Source organism: Gymnoscopelus microlampas, assembly GCF_963454915.1.
Source record: "Gymnoscopelus microlampas genome assembly, chromosome: 15".
Classification (NCBI taxonomy): domain Eukaryota; kingdom Metazoa; phylum Chordata; class Actinopteri; order Myctophiformes; family Myctophidae; genus Gymnoscopelus; species Gymnoscopelus microlampas.
The window spans coordinates 46,873,575-46,900,950 of record NC_139952.1 but is presented as its reverse complement, the minus strand read 5'-3'; the positions used below and the strand labels follow the sequence as shown (position 1 = coordinate 46,900,950).

The window sequence follows — 27,376 nt, the reverse complement described above, 5'->3', positions numbered from 1 at the left end:
TATGACCCGAGGGTCATAACAATGCAAAAAAAAAAAGTATACAATGTAGCAGTGGTGTAAAGTAACTAAGTACATTTACTCAAGTACTGTACCATGTACAATTTTGAGGATTCTTTTTTTACTGGAGTATTTCTACTATTTTACTAGTTAGCCTACTTATAAATACAGATAGCCTACAGATATAAATTATTACATTATAAAACATACAGTAACCACTTTAGCCCTATTTTAGGCTATTTGAAAATAGCCGATCTACAAGCTCACAACGCGCCACAATGCGACGTGTTGTTTACATGCGTGTTAATGCCCAAATGTCTCAAAAGCGCATTTCTGCATGAGAGAAGCTCAGCTGAGCCAGGAAAACAGCAGCCAGTGAGTTGTCAGTGAGAGTGCAGAGTGTGCACAATAAATAGTACACGTCTCTGCATGCCCATATCATATTCATAACAGTGTCATTGTCTTACTCTCTTGCCTTGGACTTGGCTATCATGATCTGTTTGTCTTAATGCCAAAGGCAGAGTACAGATGTTTTCATGCTTTTTTGTTTTTTTTTGATTGTCACCGAAATTAACCGAATTAAAGTTACAAAAAGAAAAACACATCGCGAGCAGGGGAGGAGGGGTGAAGCCATGAAGCCATGCGACAAGTCAGCGCTTCAAAACCCCCCATAAAGCATGCGTGGAGCATGAAGCGCTTGTTTTATATGTGTGAGCGAGGCCGTACAAATTGAGGCTCACCACATCGCCAAACTATAAATTACAGTGTCAACTTGGCAAAAGTTGTGCAAAATAGTTGTCTTCCAGGGATTTTTTAAATTATTTTACTTTACTTATTTATTTATGTATGTACTAACTAACCATTATATCTTAATGCTCTGCGACTTTGATGTTATAATTGCTTTCAACTGTCTTGGAGTGTTATGTGTTATGTTTTCAGAGCCATTAAAATATAGAACACAGACTGTCAGTGTCTCAAAGCCATTTCAGGTTTAAATAAGATTCCAGAAAGTCCAGAAATTAAATTATACATATTTAATTTGTTGTTTCATTTGTTTTGATTTATTTATTTAATTGTGGTATTTATTATTTAATGTGTTTGGGCCTAAAAACGTCCAGATAGCTGTATTCTGACTTGAATAGCATGATGAGGATGTTGTAGACAGAAAGGGCAATTCAGCAATATGGCATATCTGCATATTTCATGTATATTATCTATTTCAGTGACTGTACTGACATAGATGCTTTGTGACTATTACTTGGATTGGATAATAGTATTAGTATTTGGTAGTATAATACTAATAGTATTAGTATTTTGGTATGAAAATATGCATTTTAGATTTAACCAAGTATAGGCCTACTGGATCCATAACTCCATGTCTGTCTGATTGATTGATTGATTGATTGATTGATTGATTGATTGATTGATTGATTGATTGATTGATGTACTTTATTTAGTAAGACAGAACATCAGTACATGGAAGTACGAATTCACAATACAAGGTCTACTAAACTGGAAGACTCATTAAGCACTGAGCTTGTTTAAGATGAGATCCCCATGCACACAAATCAAGATGACATATAAGAGACAGATATACACACTACTATACAGAACGTCATACAATCAGCTTACAGGTTACTGGTATGAAGAGTGAAAAAAATGTACAAGAGAGAAAGAAAACGGGGACGGGGAGGTTGGGGGGGTAGGTTAAGACTTAAGGCCTTTGCAGACAGGGTGCGATTAGTCAATCAGTTTTTACTGCATGCGAAAATACGCACAAATCGAACTGGTTAAAGGTCCTCCGTACAGCGAAAAAGCGAAGCGAAAAAGCGTCTTTTAATTATTCGGAACGAGTCCGAATTTTGCGTATATTCGCTATATTCGCCGGTATATAAGGACCTTTAGATTGGAAAAAAAACGCACCGCCGCACGGTAAATTCGGAGCCGGTGTGCATGAGGTCATTGAGAACCATGTGTTCAATTAAAAAATTATATTGTCCGTTTTTTCCGTGCGAAAAATCGCACCCTGTCTGCAAAGGCCTTTAGACAGGGGCCATTTTCGAATTGCAGCCTTCTGAAGTCTGGCATTTGTTACAAACAGAACTGCTAGAAAATCGGTTAAAACTTCAGGGAGTTGTGATGATTTTAATTGTGGAGAGATTAATTGTTACTAGAGATTAGATGTTATTAGAGATTAGAAGGCTCGGCTTCCTTCAACCTTTAATTTCCCCAACCAAACAGAGTGCAGTGGGCGTCGCTCCAAATGTTCTGACGTCAGGGCTCTCAATGCTGCACATTGGGGGAGGAGGAGGGGCGTGGGGTGAGGGCGGGCGCACAGGTCGGTGAACCAATTGTTTTCACCAAAGATTTTGAATCCGCCCCTCTAGACCAGATATCAGACACGCCGGGGCAGGCTACAAGTAGATACACACCAGAGACATATCAGTGAGCTGCTACTTTTTGATGTTTTATAACCTAGAAAATCATCTGTCATCAACCGTTTTCTTTTTCAACGTTTTTATCATTCTCTCTGTCTTCACATCTACTGGAAGATTTCAACGTTGAAGCAGGTGAGAAACTGAGACATGCTTGTCTTTTAGTGACATGTAGATGAAAAGGTGTAACTTCAACTCTTTAATTGATGTTAATGTCAGTATTTATGATAGCGTCAGTCAGAAGGGGTTCTCCTTAACACTATGGGACAGGGGTCATCAAAGTGTCCGTACACGGACACATGTTTCCTTGGCTAGAACCATTTGGTGGTCCATTTGTGCACTCTCTGAGTCATGGGGGTCCTTGAAAATAAAAAGTTAGAGAATCACTGTACCAGTGGACTCCTAATGTGTCATACATAGTGTCATAGTAAACAAGTGACATGCATATTCTTCAGTAATTGGGTCTTATTATCAAAATAATGTAAACATTTTTTTTTTTACATTTTATCATTGTACAAATTGTGGTATATTGATACACCCATATATGGACTTATAGAGCCTGATTTGATACATTCACAGAGACAAGGCTTTAAGGCTGATATTGAGAGTTTTAAGACATACTGAGTGGCACAGCTCACATTCCAGAGTAGTTGCCATAACCATAGGTGGACAAGGTACTCAACCCCAGTACTTGAGTAAGAGTACAGATACTCCTGGTCAAATTTACTCCACTACAAGTAAAAGTAGCTCAGTCAAAATTTCTTTTTAGTATTCAAAAGTACATGCTTTTAAAAAATACTTAAAGTACAAGTAAAAGTCCTTTGAAGTCCTTGACTACCTCGAGCACTGTCCCGTCAGCAGTGGCAATGATGTCCTCTGTGTTAAATACAGATACTTTGTTTTCTTGGCGTAGAGCTTGAGGCAGATCTTCTTGCACTCCATTTCTATTGCCTTACATTCTCTGCTGTGTCTGAGACTCGGGTAATGTCATCTGCATAGTCCTGGTCCATGTCAGTAATCATGATGGGAGTTACTAGCTTAGTCTTCCTCGGGACCAGCGTGAACCCCAGTGCCTCAAAAGACTGATTATTATTTTCTCATGAGGAAATACTAGGAGTCAAATAGGAACGAGGGGTAAGCACGTACATCCTAAAGCAGTTAATCAAGTGCTGGACAACAATACGTACATGAGAAAAAGAGGGGAAGTCCGCACACCGTTTGAGCTATATAATATCAAGACCTGATGAAGACCAGCTACGGTTAAAAGTAGTCAGGTTCCCTACGCTTTGATTTAAAATGTTGTCGGATTTTTTTGGAGATTTGCAAAACTATACATTTTTGGAAAGGTTATTGTCTAAGGAATCAGAAAATCAATGTTTGCATTTGCCCAGATGTGTATATGGCGGCCATATTGGCAATTACAAAATGGCCACCCTAAAAATGTACGTTTTTAATATCTCGGCCTCTAAATAAGCTGGAACATTGATTTTAACTCCTAAACCTACATATTCAGTGTCGAGGAATCCAATGGTGGTAATTATAAAGCTACAAAACTTTACAATATTAACCCTTAGATGCATGACTGAGTCCAAAATGACCAGATGTGGTTGTTTTCTTGCAATATCTTTGTAATTAAAAAACATTTATCAATTCATATTGAAGATTTGCAAAACTATACATTTTTGGAAAGTTTATTGTCTAAGGAATCATAAAATCAATGTTTGCATTTGCCCAGATGTCTGTGGCCATATTGGAATTGACAAAATGGCCGCCGTAAAATGTATGTTTTGTAATATCTTGGCTTCTAAATAAGATGGAACATTGTTTTTAATGGCTAAACCTACATTTTCAGGGTCAAGAAATCCAATGGTGCAAGTTATCATTTCATTTTTTGTATCATCCCATTGACATAATCCATCATATGGGTAAAAACAGTCAGTTAGATACTAACTCAGTGTTCTTTTTATTTCTTTTAACTGTGAACTTTGGATGTTTGTGTAACCATCTTAAACATCATGACATGTGTAATCTTAGACAGTCTCTATCCATCATCATCATCATCATCATCATCATCAACATCACTTTCGTGCATCATAGCTTGGGAATCATCATCGTTCTGGCACTGGCTGCTGCACTGACACATTTCAGTACTTAGCTTTGCAGGAACATCTGCCAGAAGAACAGTCTGATTTGCACTTGCATTGAACCATCTCAAGGATGGCCTTTGGAGCTGGGAGGACCTCTGTGGTCGTTGGTTTCAGCATGCCACCCGAGTGTTTGAAGTACCCATTTTGCAGGGGATCCAGCTGTGGATCCTGCAGAGCAATGGCTGCTTGTGCCCATGCCCTTGTTTGGACATGGACTCTGAAAATGTGCTGTTTCAGAGCTCCAGGTGTTGGAGGGAGCTTGTCACTTTCTGCCCTGTGCTTGCAGAACAGGTGCCATCGCATCAGGGATTGTCTTGATGTTGATACCTTTGGGTGAGTAAGCTGCACATACAAAGGACTCCAGTGTTGACAGCATTCCTTCTGTCACTTCTGCTTCATCCAAAAGCATATGCAGAGCTTTGATAATATCCATCCGTTTTGAGGTAGACCTGCAGCCAGGTTGCCTTGCTTATACGGGAGAACCTCCCTGTGTTGTCGGCCCCAGTGAATGCATGGAAGGCTGGCAAAACCTTTGCTCTTTCTTTAGCTAGAGCTCGCCACAATCTTCAATCTGCACAACACCAGAGGCCATAGAAATGGACGTGTTCATCAGCAGGAGGTCGTAGTTTGCTGTGACTAGCACTAAAACGTCCGTATCTGGGGAGAAAAATACCAACTGTGCATCAGGTGGATTTCGCTGTGAAGCCAGCACAGCCTGGTGGATCAGCAGTGTGTCTGCTTCTTCGTGGTTATTTTCTTCAAAGACCAGGTCTTTGTTGCTCCTAGTGTATCTAGAAGCAGACGTGATGATCAGCTTGGAGGATCCCCTGTTGTACTCTAGAGTTTTGGTATCAACATAGTCAGTCAGATCAGCCTTCGTCTTGTCATGGGAGAGGAACCTGCTCATCGGGATGTGTTTGTTTGATGGTAGGCAAGGCTGCAGGTCTACCTCAAAACGGATGAAGATGTTATCAATGCTCTACAGATGCTTTTGGATGAAGCAGAAGTGTTAGAAGGAATGCTGTCAACACTGGAGTCCTTACAGCTTACTCACCCAAGGGTATCAACATCAAGACAATCCCTGAACTGCAATGGCATCTGTTCTGCAAACACAGTGCAGAAAGTGACAAGCTCCCTCCAACACCTGGAGCTCTGAAGCAGCACATCTTGAGAGTCCATGTCCAAACAAGGGCATGGGCACAAGCAGCCATTAATATGCAGGATCCACAGCTGCATCCCCTGCAAAATGGGTACTTCAAACACTTGGATGGCATGCTGAAACCAACGACCACAGAGGTCCTCCCAGCCCAAAAGGCCATCCTTGAGATGGTTCAATGGAAGTGTAAATCTGACTGTTCTTCTGGCAGATGTTCCTGCAAAGCTAAGGACTTAGCCTGTACTGAAATGTGTCAGTGCAGCAGCCAGTGTCAGAACGATGACGATTCCCAAGCTGTGACGCACAAAAGTGATGATGATGATGATGATGATGATTATGATGATGCATAAAGACTGTCTAAGATTGCACATGTCATGATGTTTAAGATGGTTACACAAACATCCAAAGTTCACAGTTAAAAGAAATAAAAAGAACACTGAGTTAGTATCTGACTGACTGCCTGGGCTGTGCTGTTTTTACCCATATGATGGATTATGTCAATGGGACGATACAAAAAATTAAATGATAACTTGCACCATTGGATTCCTTGACCCTGAAAATGTAGGTTTAGCCATTAAAAACAATGTTCCATCTTATTTCGAAGCCAAGATATTACAAAACATACATTTTACGGCGGCCATTTTGTCAATTCTAATATGGCCACAGACATCTGGGCAAATGCAAACATTGATTTTATGATTCCTTAGACAATAACCTTTCCAAAAATGTATAGTTTTGCAAATCTTCAATATGAATTGATAAATGTTTTTTTAATTACAAAGATATTGCAAGAAAACAACCACATCTGGTCATTTTGAACTCAGTCATGCATCTAAGGGTTAATATTGTAAAGTTGTGTAGCTTTATAATTACCACCATTGGATTCCTCGACACTGAAAATGTAGGTTTAGGAGTTAAAATCAATGTTCCAGCTTATTTAGAGGCCGAGATATCAAAAAACATACATTTTAGGGTGGCCATTTTGTAATTGCCAATATGGCCGCCATATACACATCTGGGCAAATGCAAACATTGATTTTCTGATTCCTTAGACAATAACCTTTCCAAAAATGTATAGTTTTGCAAATCTCCAAAAAAATCCGACAAAATTACATAGTGAACCTGACTAAAGGTTTAAAAAACTCTTCCACTGGGAGCTCAAACGGTGTGCAGACTTCCCTTCTTTTTCTGAAATACTATGAGTCACACATGATGAGTGACACATCGCTGACAAAGCTGCACTCAGATCACATTAATTATTATATTCCAGTTCTTAATGTACTTTGGTGATAGAGAAAATTATACAAATTCTCAGATCCAGGGCCATCAACTGTGACCTTTTTGTCAAGATACAATAATATTCAGCTTCAAAGATTATGAGATTATGGAGCTAACTTTAAACTGAGGCCATTTGTTCTAAAAAAAACTAAATACAAAAATGTAATGTATAGAGTAACTGTCATGAAGGGCGTTTTGATTACAGTGATTACACATATTTTTTCACCAGATCATAAGCAACATCTGGTGATATGACACAATACCTTACATGCTCATTCTGCATGCATACAGTTGACATGGAAAACAGAACATTCTCTCTGTTCAGTGTATGTTTGTGCAGAGACCTGCAGACATTGGCACCAGTCCTGTGGGTGCCGGGGAGCCCGAGCAATATGGGGAGAGATTTGTCTCAAAAGTATTTGAGAATCCAATACCAAGATGCACAAATATTCTTTGATTTACAAATGTGTTTCCATGATTTACAAATGTATTTTGCAATCTACAAACACGAATTATCTATTTGTGACTTTTGTAAATTTGAATTTGTAATTTTTGCAAAAAGATATTATACTTGTGTGTGCATTTATCATAAAATATAATTTGTAAATCATCTATTCTGTGTGTGAATTGTTGGATCTTATTTGTGAGTAGACCAACACACGCATACATTCCCTTTTCCTGTTAAATCATTTTGAGACAAACGTCACGCTTTTTTAAGAGAATTTTACAAATGTATTTTCCTATGTGCAAACTTACTTGTAACTTGTAAGTTCTCATTCAAATACATGTGCTATGATTTGTACAAATATATGACTATTTGTAAATATATCATTTGTAAAAATAATGTACACTTGCGGGCGCATTTATCATAAAATATCATTTGTAAATCGTCAATACTGCGTGTGAATAGCTGAATCTGCATTTGTGGGTACACCAACACACGCATTCAGTTTTGAGACAAGTTTCACACAGTGAAACACTTTCTGCAGATCCGTGTGCTTAGCTGTGTTCCGTGAGCAGCAATAAGACTTCCGGTCGACGATCTCTTCAGAATAAGAGTACCCTCTAGAGTAAACAGAAGCCATTGAAAAACGGTTCATTTGCACATTAAAACTATAAATTAAGCATTTGAACGAAGCTATACAACACACATTATGTTTCTGTGTAACAAAAACGGTTTTAATAACATTAATAATTTATACTAAATGGATAAATGCTGTTCAAAGGAATGCATAGCCTATACAAATTGAACACTGGACAGGTGATGGCTCTAGGTCAGAAAAGTGCCGTTTTATGACAATAGTGGACACTGAACAGGAGACAACTGTGGGTGCCAGCACTTCTGACATACGCACGCATTTGGGAAGACCTCCCCTACAACGCCACACTCTCAGCTAAGCCAGAGAGGTGTCCAAAAAAGTGTGGCGGACCGTCAAGTGAGGTCAGAGGCCCGAAAAGTGCCGTTTTCAGAAAATAGTGGACACTGGACAGGAGACGGCTGTGAGTGCTAGCACTTCTGACATACGCACGCGTGCGGGGACACCTCCCCTACAACGCCACACTCTCACTCACACTTTTTTGTGTGGGCAAATATTGGACATTGCAAGCAAGCCCTATTTTGCCCTCAGTCTTATGTCTTATGCCTTATCTTATCAGGCATTTTTCTTATTTTGAAAAACATTTTAAAATAGTGGAAATAGTCGATCTACAGCAATCTATTGCAGGCTTATGCAAAGGCTAAAATGTAATTAGATACCATTTTATGTAGTTTGTATAGTTTCAATGTACAGATTATTGATTTTGCTTTTATATTCTACTGTTAAACTGGTGATTCTTGGTTTACCTATGATCCTAGATTACTATTTCTATGCATTTCATGTATTACCTTGTGTTGTCCTTGTAAATCACTCTGGATTAAGAGTTAAATGCCAAATTGTATCATGAGCTTGCAGATCGGCTATTTTCATTTATTTTAAAATAGTCCCAGTCCCATACGTACAGTCCTAGTCGACAAAGTGTCACCTGCACTACCAGGTGACCAATTGACACTTACTTGCACAATGTGCATAGACTAATGATTCTGACGTATATCTGTATGCCTTCTGTTTTTGCACATTTAGCACTGCTACTACAGATTATCTAGAGGTTTATCATACCTGCCATTCCATCACATCCATTGCCTCATTAATATTAAGCTGGTATACATAATAATAATAATAATAATAATAATAATAATAATAATACATGTAATAATAATAATAATAAACTTCATTTGTATAGCACCTTTCATGACATGAAATGCACCTCAAAGTGCTTTACAGAGCAAGAATACAATTACAGTTTAATTAACAATAAAGCAAAAAAGAAAAGCAGAAGCATAAAACAACATTAAAATAATAGCTAAGGGCAGTGAATCAGGCAATACAGTGAGGACATGGATAACAACACAGAGATTTAAAAATATACCAACAAATCAGCTAAAAGCAAGAGTGAAGAAGTAGGTCTTGAGCTGCGCTTTAAAGCTATCCACAGAGGATGCCTGTCTACGGTGTAATGGGAGTTTGTCAGTGTAGGCACCTCGCAAGCAGGTCAGCACTAGAAGACCTGAGGGGCCGGTTTGGTTTTGAACATATCTAGGCAGGCAGTCACGGAGGTAGGAAGGTGCCAGTCCATTTAGAGCTTTATAAACTAGTAAAATAATTTTCAAAATCCTAAAAAAAAACGGGAGCCAGTGTAATAATAATAACTTTATTTATATAGCGCCTTTCAAAAACAAGTTGCAAAGTGCTTTACAATAACAACTGTGTGTGTGTGTGTGTGTGTGTGTGTGTGTGTGTGTGTGTGTGTGTGTGTGTGTGTGTGTGTGTGTGTGTGTGTGTGTGTGTGTGTGTGTGTGTGTGTGTGTGTGTGTGTGTGTACACATACACACACATTTTCTGAAAATAGCAAATCTACAAGCTCATAACGCGTCACATTGTAGATCGGCTGTATGTGGTTAGGCTACAGTAGGTTTTGTATTGATAATAAAATCTGCAAAGTAACAAGTAACTAAAGCTGTCAAATGCTGTCATTGTAGTGGAGTAGAAGTAACAAAAATGGAAAGTAAATTAAAAGGACCTCAAAATTAAACTGTGCATTGTAAGCACTTGCATAGTACTTGAGAAAATATACTTAGTTACTTTGCAGAACCACTGACCAGCCAATGACTGACAGATTAGGTGCACTTGCTGTATAGGTACATGGGTTTATATTAATGGTCTTAACTAAAAATGTATACATCCCAGACCTGTGCGCACTTGGTGATGTAAAATAAATATCTGTAGTGTAAAAAATGTGGCCACAGTGACTTGGAAATGGATTGGGTGCTTAAAGTTAGATATTTCAAAAACTACAAATTATTTCAAAAAGAAAAGTACAAGCACACATGTCCACAGTACGCTGGATTTTTTAAAGTTTGAATGGAGTTTCTAACTGAAAGTATGTGGGAGTAGTTAGGTGCCATACTTTTGGGGGAGAAATAAATAGTGAAGATAGCTATAGTGTGCTCGCTGCTGCTGCAGCGAGCCCACAATAATACTCCTGTGTGCGTGAGTCTGTTCATTTTGGAAGCATTTTTGAGAATTATGCTTTCAATTGGAGCAAGTGTACTGTATAGGCTACTCAAGCATTGTGAGAACTTGACAAGACCAAACATCAGTATGTATTTGAAAAAACATCCTATTCCCTGACAGACATGATACTGACCATGATACAGACATGATACTGACCATGATACAGACATGATACTGACCATGATACAGACATGATACTGACCATGATACAGACATGATACTGACCATGATACAGACATGATACTGACCATGATACAGACATGATACTGACCATGATACAGACATGATACTGACCATGATACTGACCATGATACAGACATGATACTGACCATGATACAGACATGATACAGACCATGATACTGACCATGATACAGACATGATACCGACCATGATACCGACCATGATACTGACATGATACCGAACATGATACTGACATGATACTGACCATAATACTGACATGATACTGACCATGATACTGACATGATACTGACATGATACTGACCATGATACTGACATGATACTGACCATGATACTGACATGATACTGACCATGATACTGACCATGATACTGACATGATACTGACATGTGTTACGACCTGACTCAAGGTTGCAACAAAAGGGAGACACAGGCACAGTTAAAAGTGTATAAATGTCTTTATTTAAAGATAAACTAACTAAACAACAAACATAACATGTCAGTAAATATGAATGAGCATCAGTGTGAAGGCAGTGTATGGGTGCGAGTGTATGTGCAGTGTGAATGTTGTAAGGTGTAAACCAAGCAAGGGATAATGCATGGGGAGGTAGTCATTATTGAAATTTAAAGCCCGACAGAGGTGGTTAATCGCCCTGGAGGGGCTTATTACACGGCTACTTAATAAATACATAAATGCATTTACCCAAAAGTAACAACAAAACGAAGTATTTCCTTGCTTACGGCAATGAAAGTATTCAATAAGTATTGGGCTGGGGCCGGGGGCGGACATGTTCGCCTCGCAAAAACAAATGACGAAATGGAAAAAAACTAGCCCCAAAACCCACTCGCCCCCCATTCTATTTACTGCCGATTTGCCTGTAATACCGCCGGATTTGCCCCGGGGCGACTATGTTTTGGGGCCAGCGTTTTGGTATTCCCCCGTTGTTGAGCCACGATAAACAAGGAAGTGTAGTGGATCAAATAGAATCACTTTTCGGTTATTGCATCGTCTATTTCTCACTTCAAATGTTTTCAAAAACATTCTTGAGAGCAACGTTTAGTTGTAAATGACATTGGTTGTTTGTTTACATGGCTGTAATGTTGGATAAAGCATAAAACCAAGCAGCGCAGGTTGATATGAGCAGGTGTTCTGAGTCTCTGATTACACAGCGGTCCGTTATTGAGCTCATCGGTCATTATCCAGAAATAATGACCGATGACTGACCAATCAGAATCGAGCATTCAACCAAGCCGTGTAATAAGGTAGGTTAACAAACAAACAGGGGAGAGAGGAGAAGAGAGAATCTGACAGAAAGAGGACTGCTTTTAAAGCCCTCAGAGCAATAGGCTCAGGTGCTCCAGATCAGAGCTGATGGCCTCCCAGCTCCACATACCAGGCATTCAACAGACTAGCACTGGTAGACAGAGTGGGAGGGCGTCACACCCCCCTCCATAAAAACGGTCTCCCAACAGGAACACAGAAACAAGTGACCAACTCACAAACAAACTTCAAAACTCAATTTAACCCAAACAAACAAAACTCTAAAAACCAATAACTTTCTTTTATCTACAGTATGGCCTGTTATAACCTGCCACTTTCCCTCCACACCTCAGCAACTGGTACCTGGAAGCAAATTAAGAGGAGGAAGAACCAGGGCAATACAGGGCACAAGACAAAATAAAGTATTGTTAATCATGGAATAGTGTATTCAACAATGTCTGCTACCACATTGTCCATCTAAAGTGTCAAATGTCCAGGCAGTCAGTGTACAATTTCACCAATGATCCCAACACACACAGGCCAACTCCCATGCCAACTAGGGACCATACAAGCCAAGCACTACAGACTGTCTCAGTTGTAGAGACAGTTGTAGGCAAACCCAGATTCAAAGATTTGTTTTCAAATACACAAGCCATTATTTGTGCGGAATTACGACCGGTCTACAGGAACCCAAATGAATTTCAGAATACACATGACTTTAACAAACTATGGAACAACCAAATGAACTTATCCCCTCATCCAAGCCATTATTTTAGACTTTTAGTCAGGGGACGCACAAGTCCTCCTAGCCCTCAACAGGACAAAACCAAAGGAGGCACCTTACCAACGAGTGAGCTCCTTTTAAACCAAGGCAACACACAACGGACAAGTGACATAACCCACAACGCATGCAAACAGAAAAGCACCGTTTGGACCATTTGTCGCGTTCCCAAACCTGCATTCCGCACTATACACTCCGCAAAATCCACAAAAAGACGTGAGCACATCAGTCCTGTCCTGGCCTCACTTCACTGGCTCCCTATCAATTTTAAGGTCCTTTTATTTGCTTTTAAATCTCAAAACGGGCTTGCTCCACTCTACCTCGCTGAGCTCATTGAGCCACATAACCCAGCTAGGCCCCTAAGGTCTGCTGATCAGTCCCTATTGACCGTCCCAAAGACAAATAAAAGGACCAGGGGTGGCCGCGCTTTTGCTGCTGCCGCCCCCGCGCTTTGGAACGACCTCCCTCTCCCCATCCGTTCCGCCAAGTCCATTGGGGTTTTCAGATCCCTCCTAATAACTCACCTATTCTCTCTAGCTTTTAATTGTCTTTGATCTGCTGCTATTGTGTCCTGATAATGCACTGTATTTGTCTGTGCGCCAATGGGCGCTTATTGATGCACTGATGTTTTATTTGTTACCTTGTACAGCACTTTGGTCAGCTTCTGTTGTTTTAAATGTGCTCTATAAATAAAGTTTGATTTGATTTGATTTGATGACACTGACATGATACTGACATGATACTGACATGATACTGACCATGACACTGACATGATACTGACATGATACTGACATGATACTGACCATGATACTGACCATAATACTGACATGATACTGACCATGATACTGACATGACACTGACACGATACTGACCATGATACTGACCATGATACTGACATGATACTGACATGACACTGACACGATACTGACATGATACTGACATGATACTGACATGATACTGACCATGATACTGACATGATACTGACATGACACTGACACGATACTGACATGATACTGACATGATACTGACATGATACTGACATGATACTGACATGATACTGACATGATACTGACATGACACTGACACGATACTGACATGATACTGACATGATACTGACATGATACTGACATGATACTGACCATGATACTGACATGACACTGACACGATACTGACATGATACTGACATGATACTGACATGATACTGACCATGATACTGACATGATACTGACCATGATACTGACATGATACTGACATGACACTGACCATCATACTGACATGATACTGACCATGATACTGACATGATACTGACATGATACTGACATGATACTGACATGACACTGACATGATACTGACCATGATACTGACCATGATACTGACATGATACTGACATGACACTGACCATCATACTGACATGCTACTGACCATGATACTGATATACTAACCATGAAACTGACCATGATACTGGCCATACTACTGACATATTACTGACCATGATACTGACCATGTTTATGTTACTGTGAAGTAATTTGAACAGCTGACCATGGTATCTCAGCATGTCAGAGTGACAGAGTGGAATTATCTCACACCATGTCATAGAGAGAGAGAGAGAGAAAGAGAGAGAGAGAGAGAGAGAGAGAGAGAGAGAGAGAGAGAGAGAGAGAGAGAGAGAGAGAGAGAGACTTCAGGGAAATAGGAAAATGACTCTACAAAGTGCTTGATGTCACGAGGGGAGAGAGAACCGTGTGTGTGTGTGTGTGTGTGTGTGTGTGTGTGTGTGTGTGTGTGTGTGTGTGTGTGTGTGTGTGTGTGTGTGTGTGTGTGTGTGTGTGTGTGTGTGTGTGTGTGTGTGTGTGTGTGTGTGTGTGTGTGTGTGTGTGTGTGTGTGCGCGCGCGCGTGTATGTGATGATGATGAAGCAGGGTGTCACACATTCCAGATAAGCCTTAATTCTGTTTTGTTTTTTTTGTTTGTTTTAAATTCATGCCATACTTTAGAGAGAGACTTTCAAAACTGTTCAAAAATAGCAGATGTACAAGCTTATACATCTGCTATTTTTTTTATAGTAAACACTAAAATCTAAAATGACACAGATGCTTCCCCGTTTTTTTAATGAGTGCTCCAAACAGGAGCCCAAAGTAGACCATTTGGTTACATTTGTACACTTGAGAGTTTCAAATGGATAAATTAACTCTGAGGATTTTACTATGGTGACTCCCTCACACCACCTAATTCATTTAAAACTTGGAATTGACATGAAGGCTGCAATCTAATTGTCCACTTGCATATAAAAGGTCTAGACATTCATCAGACACTCTTGTCCTGAAGGACTTACAAAGGACAACGTTTTGAGTAAGTGCCATGAACCCTAGGCAACACAAAGGGTATGTGGTTTTCTTGCACTCGAGAAATTGGAGTGCAAGAAAACAATTATGAATCTATGAAGTGGAAATCAAACCTAGCATCTATCTAATTAACATACTTGGCTTCTGTAAATAAGTAAACAACACGAGAGGACATAGACAATTTGAAAATAGCCGATCTACAAGCTCATAATGCGTCGCGATGCAACGCGTTGTGAGCTTGTAAGTCTGCTGTTTTCAAAGGAATCTTGGGGAAAAAATTGAATATTTCTGAAACATTTTAAAAGCACAAATACATTTTCAGATGGGGGACAAATATACATACATTTGGGGTCCTTCACATTAAAATGTTTGAGAACCACTGATGTAAACAACATTCGGTTGCCCAAATAAGCAATAAGTCCAAATAAGCAACTACATTTGGAAGTAATAATTCATTAATTATTAATAACGCTGTGCTTCCATTTGTATTTGTTCCAATCCACTTACGGCAAACCTTTCCGGCCGCGACCCCCCAAAATAATCATATTGGAACTGGGGACCCCCCACCCTGACAAGCACTTGGAATTGTGTTAATTTACGAAAAAACACGGAGACCTGTGCTCCTCGGAGCACAGGTCTCCGCCAAGTCAGGTAGGTTATATTGTGGCCTCCTGGTGGCGCTATAATAGGCCAATGTGAAAAGGGTGCCATTTCTTCTTCAACACAGTGTGAATGTGCGTGGAACGTTTCACCGCAATCAGACGCTGCGCTCATGATTTGGGGCATTTTGTTCAAAACAAGGCACGACTGAAAACTTTTGTTTTTAATCTTAGCCAATCAGGATAGAATATGAAAAATCAAACAGATCCGTCTTGATCACATGACTATAGAGATCATGTGTACCGATTTGCGTGAAATTTGGATAAAATGGGAATGAGTAATATTTAAAAAAATGTTTTACATCAGTCGGCCTCTTGGTGGCGCTATAAAAGGCAGATGTGAAAAATGCAGGGTAAAGGTTTTTTCTTGGACTCTAGGGAGTGCGCATACAAAGTTTTATACAAATCGGTGCAGTTATAGGTAGAAACACAAATCGGCCTGTTATAGAGCCACCATGAGGCTCATTTGAAAAATTTGAAGTGGCATGTCTTCCTGGGCATAGTGGGAATGTCCGTGCAGAATTTCAGGGGAATTGCATGCTGTGTTCATGAGTTGAGGCATTTTGTTCAAAATGCAGCACTCCTGCAAACTTTGGAGGTCATTTTTAGCCAATCAGAATGGAATATGAAAAATCTGAAATACTGGTTTGGTTTAATGACTATAGAGATACTGTGTACCGATTTGCGTGATGTTTGAACAACATCTGGTAGGAGTACTGTCAAAAAATGTGTTTGGGAAAAAGCGGCCTCCTGGTGGCGCTATACACAAATCCACGGCGCGCTGCCCTGCGCGCCGCCATTGCTGCGGTCTGAACGCTACGCGGACCGCGGCGGACGTAAGACCGCAGCAATGGCGGCGCACAGGGCAGCGCGCCGTGGATTCGTGTAACAGGCCCATGTGAAAAACTTGGGGCAGAGGTTCTGAATTGGCATCCAGGGAATGTGTGTGCAGAGTTTCACTGCGATCAAGCCAACGGTGTCGGAGATTAGCTGTTCACAGACGGACGGACACACGGACACACACACACACACACACACACACACACACACACGGACGGACGGACGGACGGACAGGGTGCAAAACATACTTTCTCGCCATGCCTTTCGGCCTGGCGGAGACAATAATGGCAGTATCATAAGTATCATGGTTAGTATCATGGTTAGTATCATGTCAGTATCATGGTCAGTATCATGGTCAGTTTAATGTCAGTATCATGGTCAGTATCATGGTCGGTATCATGGCCAGTATCATGGTTAATTATGGTCAGTATCATATCAATATCATGGTCAGTATCCATGAAACTGACCATGGTACTGACCATGATACTGACCATGATACTGACCATGGTACTGACCATGATACAGACCATGATACTGATACTGACCATGATACTGACATTAAACTGACCATGATACTGACATCAAACTGATCATAATACTGTCATAATATTGACATGATACTGACCATGATACTGACCATGATACAGACCATGATACTGATACTGACCATGATACTGACCATGGTACTGACCATGATACTGACCATGATACTGATACTGACCATGATACTGACCATGATACTGACCATGGTACTGACCATGGTACTGATACTGACCATGGTACTGACCATGATACTGACCATAATACTGATACTGACCATGATACTGACCATGATACTGACCATGATACTGACCATGATACTGACCATGTTAGTGATACTGACCATGATACTGACCATGATACTGACCATGGTACTGACCATGATACTGATACTGACCATGATACTGACCATGATACTGACCATGATACTGACCATGATACTGATACTGACCATGGTACTGATACTGACCATGGTACTGATACTGACCATGATACTGACCATGATACTGATACTGACCATGGTACTGATACTGACCATGATACTGACCATGGTACTGACCATGATACTGACCATGATACTGACCATGGTACTGATACTGACCATGATACTGATACTGACCATGATACTGACCATGATACTGACCATGGTACTGACCATGATACTGACCATGATACTGACCATGATACTGATACTGACCATGATACTGATAATGATTATTATGATGTAACACTTTACTTTTCTCAACAATATGAGACATTATTACATTATGAACTTTTATTACATTATAAGCGGCTACGTGAGATTTATAATGTAACACATTATTACATAATAGAAAAATCTGTTATTACGTTATGCGCTAATTTTTTTATTACATTATGAGCTGATTATTACATTATGAGTTTTTATTACATTTAATTATTACATTATGAACCGTTATTACATTATGAGCCGTTATTACATTATGAGTTGCTACACGGCGTGCAACGGACCTGCCAATCGAGCTCAGCCCTATTGGCATGACTGATAACACGTCGGACTGGCGAGTGGGAGCCTCGGGTTCAATCCCAGCTCATTGCGTTCCACTACATAAGCAACAACAGAGACTGCCAAGAGACACTTTTCTGACCTCTGAGCTCAGTGGACGGTCCGCTACACTTTTATCTACACCTCTCCGACTTAGCTGAGAGTGTGGCGTTGTAGGGGAGGTCTGCCCGAACTTGTGCGTATGTCAGAAGTGCTGGCACCCACAGTTGTCTCCTGTCCAGTGTCCACTATTGTCAGAAAACGGCACTTTTCTGACCTCTGACCTCACTGGACGGTCCGCCACACTTTTTTCTACACCTTTCTGGCTTAGCTGAGAGGGTGGCGTGGTAGGGGAGGTCTCCCCGAACGCGTGCGTACGTCAGAAGTGCTGGTACCTACAGCCATCACCTGTCCAGTGTTCAATTTGTATAGGCTATGCATTCCTTTGAACAGCATTTATCCATTTAGATAAATTATTAATGTTATTAAAACCGTTTTTGTTACACAGAAGCATAACGTGTGTTGTATAGCTTCATTTAAATGCTTAAATTATAGTTTTAATGTGCAAATGAACCGTTTTTCAATGGCTTCAGTTTACTCTAGAGGATACTCTTATTCTGAAGAGATCGTCGACCGGAAGTCTTATTGCTGCTCACGGAACACAGCTAAGCACACGGATCTGCAGAAAGTGTTTCACTGTGTGAAACTTGTCTCAAAACTGAATGCGTGTGTTGGTGTACCCACAAATGCAGATTCAGCTATTCACACGCAGTATTGACGATTTACAAATGATATTTTAGGATAAATGCGCCCGCAAGTGTACATTATTTTTACAAATTGCAAATGATATATTTACAAATAGTCATATATTTGTACAAATCATAGCACATGCATTTAAATGCGAAGTAAGTTTGCGCATAGGAAAATACATTTGTAAAAATGCTCTTTAAAAAAGCGTGACGTTTGTCTCAAAATTATTTAACAGGAAAAGGTTATGTATGCGTGTGTTGGTCTACTCACAAATAAGATCCAACAATTCACACACAGAATAGATGATTTACAAATTATATTTTATGATAAATGCAAACACAAGTATAATATTTTTTTGCAAAAATTACAAATTCAAATTTACAAAAGTCACAAATAGATAATTAGTGTTTGTAGATTGCAAAATACATTTTTAAATCATGGAAACACATTTGTAAAACATGGAAACACATTTGTAAATCAAATAATATTTGTGCATCTTGGTATTGGATTCCCAAATACTTTTGAGACAAATCTCTCCCCATACGAGCACCCTAGGAGAAAGCCGAGCATCCACAGAGAATGTGTCGGTCGGATGACTATTGTGTGATGCTTTGTAACGTGCACAGGATGCATGATGTACCCGCTCTGATACTGTGTGTTATTGTGAACAGATTTCTGTCATTCAAACTCTCTCCCTGTAATCTGCAAAGTCCTTATGCCAGTTATGATTCATCATCAGCCAATAATCAAATTGTATGACTTGAAATACAGTTTAAAAAAAGGTCCTTTTGCACACCTACTTGGAAAGGTGCGTAGGAGCAGGCAGCCAGTGCATGAGACAGGAAAGAATGGTGATCGCGCACACTGTCTTCACTTACAGTACAGCAAAAAAAGTATTTTATGGTTTTCTTTTTTTTTTTTGCAAAATATGTTTATTGCTTTTTTAGACATACAAACATAACAAAAACAAGATGACGCCGACAGACACACACACACACACACACACACACACACACACACACACACACACACACACACACACACACACACACACACACACACACACACACACACACACACACACATACACACACACACACACACACACACACACACACACACACAGGTCACACACAGGTCACACACATTTAGACATCTGGATCAGAGCACACATACCTCATGCACAAACCTAGAAGACAGCGTGTAGTGTACATGCATACACACTGGTTTAAATAGCAGCCCACATCTCCGTACTTTAGAGCTTTTTGCTGGTGCTTTCTGGGAGTCTTTGTTCTGCCATAGAAAGTCCTGTTCATGTAAAATTGTAATTCTCTTTCTCCTTAAAGGAGTAGTTCACCCCAAAAATGACTTATTTTCTATCAATTACACACCAAATGAAGCATTGAATTCATGGAGATTTTTTAACTTTTGTTGCATTCCTGTGCCAATCATTTGATGACCGGTGGTCTCTCCGGTAAGAGACTCAAAGAGTCTCCTTTGAGTCTCCTACCGGATACATTAGCATCTTTCCGCCGGTCATCAAATTATTGGCTTAGGAATGCGACAAAAACAAAAAAAAAGAATTCAATGCTTCATAGGGTGTGTAATTACTAGAAAATAAGTATTTTTTTTGGGTGAACTACTCCTTTAATAAAAGTAACAAAGGAGAAGGAATGGCTGGACACTTTCATTCTTTTCAATAAGGGCAAATAGTCCCACAGATGTAAACCTTACCACAAAATGGCGAGCTAGTTACGGGGCCAGAGCTCTGCTCTGGACACGTATTGTTATTGGCAGTATTCTGTCACTTCTTCTTCTTCTGCCACTTTTCGCAGTTCTGGCTGAACCGTGCAGTCGCTTTTTACGAAACTCGGCCATATGGTAGATGGTCATGAAAAACGATCAAGAAATAATTCTCACAATCTTTCGTCCAAAGGTGGCGCTATAGCACTCAATTGAAAATGCCAACTTTGAACAGGTACAACTCATGCCCTGTTTGACCTACAGCCATGAAACTTGGATACACATATGCGTCTCCTCATGCTGAACAACTTTCACCCTCTGACTTTTGACCTCTGACCTTTAGATCTCCCACCATTTTGAATTATATGAAAAACAGTCATTGGCTCCTAACTTCTGCATTTTTTCACTTATGGAAAATCCGTTGGAATTTTTTGTAGGCAGAGGTCCAAAGTTCAAGTGTTAAACGTTTCGTGCAGATTGCTCAAAAATCCCAGGAGGAGATAGATTTTAACTATTACAGTTTTATGAAAATTATTCATCTGTGCCTAAAACATACATGCAGACTCACATTTCTTTGAAACTTTGCAGAAATGTACAGGGTCATTCCAAATATCACTGAAACCAATCTTACTCCAATTGGCCAAAAGGGGGCGCTATAGCAATTTTTTGAAAAGGCAGACTTTAAACAGGCATAAGTCATGCCTCGGTTGGCCGAAAGTCGTGAAACTTGCTTACACATGTGCCTTGACTCATGAGGAACACATGTATCGATTTGACCATTAAGCTCCGCCCTTAGATTTTCTGCAATTTTGAGCAGTTTGAAAAATACTTGTTTTTGCCAGTTCTGGCTTAACCGTGCATACGCTTTTTACGAAACTCGGCCATATGGTAGATGCTCATGAAAAACTACCAAGAAATAATTCTCACACTCATTCGTCAAAGGGTGGCGCTATAGCACTCAATTGAAAGTGCCAACTTTGAACAGGTACAACTCATGCCCTGTTTGACCTACAACCATGAAACTTCGATACACACATGCATCTCTTCATGCCCGACAACTTTCGTGGTCTGACTTTTGACCTCTGACCTTTAGATCGCCCACCATTTTGAATTATATGAAAAACAGTCATTGGCTCCTAACTTCTGCATTTTTTCACTTATGGAAAATCCGTTGGAAATTTTTGTAGGCAGTGGTCCAAAGTTCAAGTGTTAAACGTTTCGTGGAGATTGCTCAAAAATCCCAGGAGGAGATAGATTTTAACTATTGCAGTTTTATGAAAATTATTCATCTGCCCCTAACACATACATGCAAGACTCACATTTCTTTGAAACGTTGCAGTAATGTAGAGAGTCATTCCAAATATCACTGAAACCAATCTCACTCCAATTGGCCAAAGGGGGGCGCTATAGCAGTTTTTTGAAAATGCAAACTTTAAACAGGCAAAAGTCATGCCTCGTTTGGCCGAAAGTCGTGAAACTTGCTTACACTTGTGCCTTGACTCATGAGGAACACATCTATCGCTTTGACCATTAAGCTCCGCCCTTAGATTTTCCGCAATTTTGAGCGGTTTGAAAAATACTTAAACCCAGGATTTTTCAGCTATTTGCGTGAAACTGTATCATCTGTGTGATCTCCTTTTTCACAGTTACTTGTCTGTTGGGCCAATGGCGTCTCCCTTAAATGAATGCCTCACAATCTCAAGGTCGCCAGTTCAAGCCTCACTTGATGCAGACTTAATTTAAGTTGAATTGCAAACAACATGACTGTATCAATGAATACATGTGCAAATGGTAAAGATAACCTGAAATGCTTATTTGAGAGTACGTTTTTTCAACGTATGACATACTTCATTCTGAAAATAGCTGATCTACAATCTCACAACTTTTCATGGTTTGTGAGCTTGTAGATCGGCTACTTTCACTAGTTTTGGTTCTGAGGAGATGTACAATTTCTTCATTGGTAAATGGTTTGTGAACGAGTGATCTTAGTGTTAGTGAAACAGGGGCTTGGTTCATGAAAGAAGGCAAGAGTTTATGATCTTCAACAGACAACATCAGCCTGGACAAAGCTATAGCACTATAGGTAGTGTTGCAGCCTATTAGTCTGAAGGTTGAGAGTTCGAATCCTGTTAATGGCAATAGGTTGAGATATGCAATCAAACCATTATGTTTCCATCTCTCTCTCTCATCAATCTATTGTTTCCATGTCACTCTCTCTCTCTTCAATCTATTCCGTTTCCATGTCTCTCTCTCTCTTTCTATTCACTGGCCCCGTATTATCGCTGCTTGCAGCTATATTGATAATTGTTTTTCGCTCCCTCTCAATTGAAGGCTAATCTTAGTTCTGGCTTAACCGTGCTGTCGCATTTTACGAAACTCGGCCATATGGTAGTGTGTCATGGAAAACTATCAAGAAATGAATCTCACAGTCATTCGTCAAAGGGTGGCGCTATAGCACTCAATCGAAAGTGCCAACTTTGAACAGGTACAACTCATTTCCTGTTTTACCTACGGCCATGAAACCTCGATACACACATGCGTCTCCTTATGCCGAACAACTTTCGTGGTCTGACCTTTGACCTCTGACCTTTAGATCTCCCACCATTTTGAATAATATGAAAAAAGCTAAAATCTATCTCCTCCTGGGATTTTAGAGCAATCTGCACAAAACTGTTTACACATAAACTGTGGTAGCGGATTTTTTTCTAAGTGAAAAAATTAAGCTTTAATGAGCCAATGAATATTGCAGTTTTATGACAAGTATTCATCTGCCCCTAACACATACATGCAGACTCACATTTATTTGAAACTTTGCGGTAATATAGAGGGTCATTCCAAATATCACTGAAACCAATCTTACTCCAATTGGTCAAAGAGGGGCGCTATAGCAATTCTTGGAAAATGCAAACTTTAAACAGGCAAAAGTCATGCCTCGTTTGGCCGAAAGTCGTGAAACTTGCTTACACTTGTGCCTTGACTCATGAGGAACACATATATCACTTTGACCAGTAAGTCTCGCCCTTAGATTGTCCGCAATTTGGAGCAGTTTGAAAAACACTTTTAAACCCAGGATTTTTCATCTATTTGCGTGAAACGGTATCATCAGTCTGACCTCCTTATTCACTGACTTTGGTCTGTCGGCCCAATAGCTTCTCACTTAAGCTTGTGCTTCTCAACCTCAAAGTTGCCAGTTCAAGCCTCACTTGATGCAGACTTCATTTAAGTTGCATTGCACACAACATGGTGGTGTCAATTAATGCATCTGTAATTGTTAAAGATAACCTGAAATTCTTATTTGAGAGTATTTTATTTCAATGTATGACATACTTCATTCTGAGAATAGCCGATCTACAATCTCACAACTTTTCAGATGGCAATGTGTTTCTGAGCTTGTAGATCTGCTGCTTTCACTGGTTTCGGTTCCGAGGAAACAAAAAATGTCTTTACTAGTAATTGGTAAATGGTTTGTGAACCAGTGATCTAGAGTAGTTCAGGACACCCTCTAATGTGTAACTTGACCTTCATGACTTATTTCATAACATCCAAGGTTCAGGTACATGTCCATATACAGCACATTAAATATAGTATAGTAAACTAGAAAAAGTGCTCCTCGGGGCACAGGTCTCCGCCAGGTCAGGTAGGTTATTGTGGGCCAGCAATGTTGGGAATGTTCATGATGGAATATGAAAAATGGGACGGAACCATCTTGATCACTTGACTATAGTGATAATGTGTACCGATTTGCATGATGTTTGGATAACATTTGTAGGAGTATTATAAAAAAGAAAAGTGTTGCAAAAATCGGCCTTCTGGTGGTGCTATAATTGGGCAAAGTCAAAAAGGGTGGCATTTTTTCCTCAACGTAGTGCCAATGCACATGCAAAGTTTCACCGCAATCGGACGCTGTATTCATGATTTTTGGCATTTTGTTCAAAACGGACATCACTTTAGATGTCAATCTTAGCCAATCAGGATGGAATATGAAAAATCAAACAAATTCATGGTAATCACATGACTATATCATGTGTATCGATTTAAGTGAAATTTTGATCAAATTTGAAGGCTTAATATTAAAAAAAATGTTTTACATAAGTTGGCCTCCTGGCGGTGCTATAAAAGGCTTAATATGTGAAGAATGCAGGGCAAAGGTTTTTCCTTGGTCTCTAGGGAGTGCGCTTACAAAGTTTTACACACATCGATGCAGTTATAGATAAAAACACGAATCGGCCAGTTATAGCGCCATGTAGCAACTCATAATGTAATAACAGCTCATAATGTAATAAAGGTTCATAATGTAATAAACTTAATGTAATAAAAGCTCATAATGTAATAATCAGCTCATAATGTGATAAAATCATGAGCGCATAATGTAATAACATATTTTTGCATAATGTAATAATGTAATAATGTGTTACATTAAGAACCTTGCGTTGTCGCTCATAATGTGCTCATAATGTGTAACAGTTCATAATGTAATAACGGCTCAAATTGTTCAGAAAAGTGTCATTATAATGTCAGATAAGTATCCTTGTCAGTATCATGTTAGTATAATTGTTAGTATTAGCTCTTGCTCATTTGATTTTTCTATTTGTCTCATCTGTTTAAGAAAGTAGGTAGCTAATATATTGCACTTTTACCTTAGCGCTAGGTATACTCTTACTTGCTTGTTTTAGAAGAGAATGCCCTTAAAACTTCTGGTGATTAGTAGTTTTCTTGCCTACCTATGTTGAATGCACTTATTGTAAGTCGCTTTGGATAAGAGCGTCTGCTAAATTACTGTAATATAATGTAATGTAGTATCATGGTCAGTATAATGTCAGTATAATGTCAGTATCATGTCAGTATAATGTCAGTATCATGTCAGTATCATGTCAGTATAATGTCAGTATCATGGTCAGTATCATGGTCAGTATCATGGTCAGTATAATGTCAGTATCATGGTCAGCATCATGTCAGTATCATGTCAGTATAATGTCAGTATCATGGTCAGTATCATGGTCAGTATCATGGTCAGTATAATGTCAGTATCATGTCAGTATAACAAAAACATTTTTTACTGCGATCGTCCGTTCTGTTGTTTTCACCAAAAAAAGAAGAAATCCGAGCTAGAAGTGTTTTTCTACATCTCATAACATGGGAGTCAACAGAGATTTTTTGGGGGGGATGACGTCATTTCTGCTTCTATCCTTCTTCTCGCAGTCAAGGGATCATTCATAGGTTGCCGCTGAAAACATGAAAAAAAAATATGGAAAAAGTAATTGAAAAAACACATATCTCCTCACATATTAGAAGGACAATGTCAGTCACCAGAACCAAGGACGGGTGTTTCCGATGAATCTAACATGGTTAAAATGGAGTTTGAAGTTACAATGGGTTTGTATAGGAAGGGGGCGTGTCTGATAAAATGAATATCTAAATACTGAATCAAGCAACTTAAAAGGTGTCCAGGGGGCTCACAGCACCTGAGTAGATGATAAAATGACCCAAAAATATTTTGAAAGCGAAATATCCCTTTAACTGCACTTGACGTGCACTAGTGGTTGTACAACGTTATATCATGTGGGTCTGTCTTTATTTCTTACATATAATTTTACTATAATTTAACTGGGGACCCCCAAAATAATCATATTTGAACTGGGGACCCCCCCACCCTGACAAGCACTTGGACTTAGGAGTTGAGGCATTACATTTAAAATTAAAAAGTTTGACTCGGTTACACAGATAAATATTGTGAAAATAGCCAATCTACAGTGAGCTTGTAGGTCTGCTATTTTCACAATGTTTGCCTCTTTCTTATATTATTTAACAATTTGGCAAATGTTTGACCAGTTATATAGTTTGTTTATTACCTTTGATGCAGTAATGGCCTTTCTTTCTTTCTTTAGGTATTAAAAAGGTCTTAAACACTTGTCATCTGGGGACCCCCCAAAAATCATGTGGGGATACCCCTGGGGGTCCCGAGCCACAGGTTGAGAACCACTGGTCTAGTCTAGTGCACCTGACGTCAGTAGCCTTCTGTTGCTGTGCAACAGCAGCAGACAACAAGACAGACACCCGACAAGCCGTATTTCAATGGCGTGGTTTCCTACAGGAAATGTTTTCCACTGGCGTGGTTTCCTACAGGAAATGTTTTCTACTGGCGTGGTTTCCAACAGGAAATGTTTTCCGTGAAACTTTGCACGCACACTCCCTAGAGGCAAAGGAAAACCATGCGAGGTCTTCAACTTACATAAAAAATAAACAAAGCTATTTCGCTAGTCACCGAAACTTTCAACAACACAAAACTGCCTTTGTTTCGGTCAGGCATGCAATGCTCATTTGGTATGTTCTTGCACTCTATTTCAATGACGTGACGCGCACGTCGCTTAACACCTACACTGCAAGTCACACAATGGACAATTGATATGCATATAGGCTTATTCCTAAGTTAATTTGCTAGGTGTGAGTCGGGAACCTTTGAAAACGTTGTTGAGGTGCGAATTTAAAGTAGTTTTAAATCTATGCGTGTGCCTGCGCGTGCTCCTCGTCAAATAGGGTCCGGCACGGCGTGCAAGGCCGTCCAGTGAGCATTGCACCCCTGGTTTCAGCGAATAGTGAAATAGTTTTGTTTATTACGGG

General features: G+C 39.7%; 1 protein-coding gene across 1 annotated transcript in view; it reads left to right on the top strand.

Moving 5' to 3' along the window:
• Positions 1 to 2,496: 2,496 nt before the first annotated feature.
• Positions 2,497 to 27,376, top strand: part of LOC311061826 (GTPase IMAP family member 7-like) — a gene marked incomplete at its 3' end in the record, with an annotated part of 38,861 nt that continues 13,981 nt past the window's right edge. The window contains exon 1 of the mRNA XM_084080523.1: positions 2,497 to 2,567. The remainder of the gene's footprint in view (positions 2,568 to 27,376) is intronic.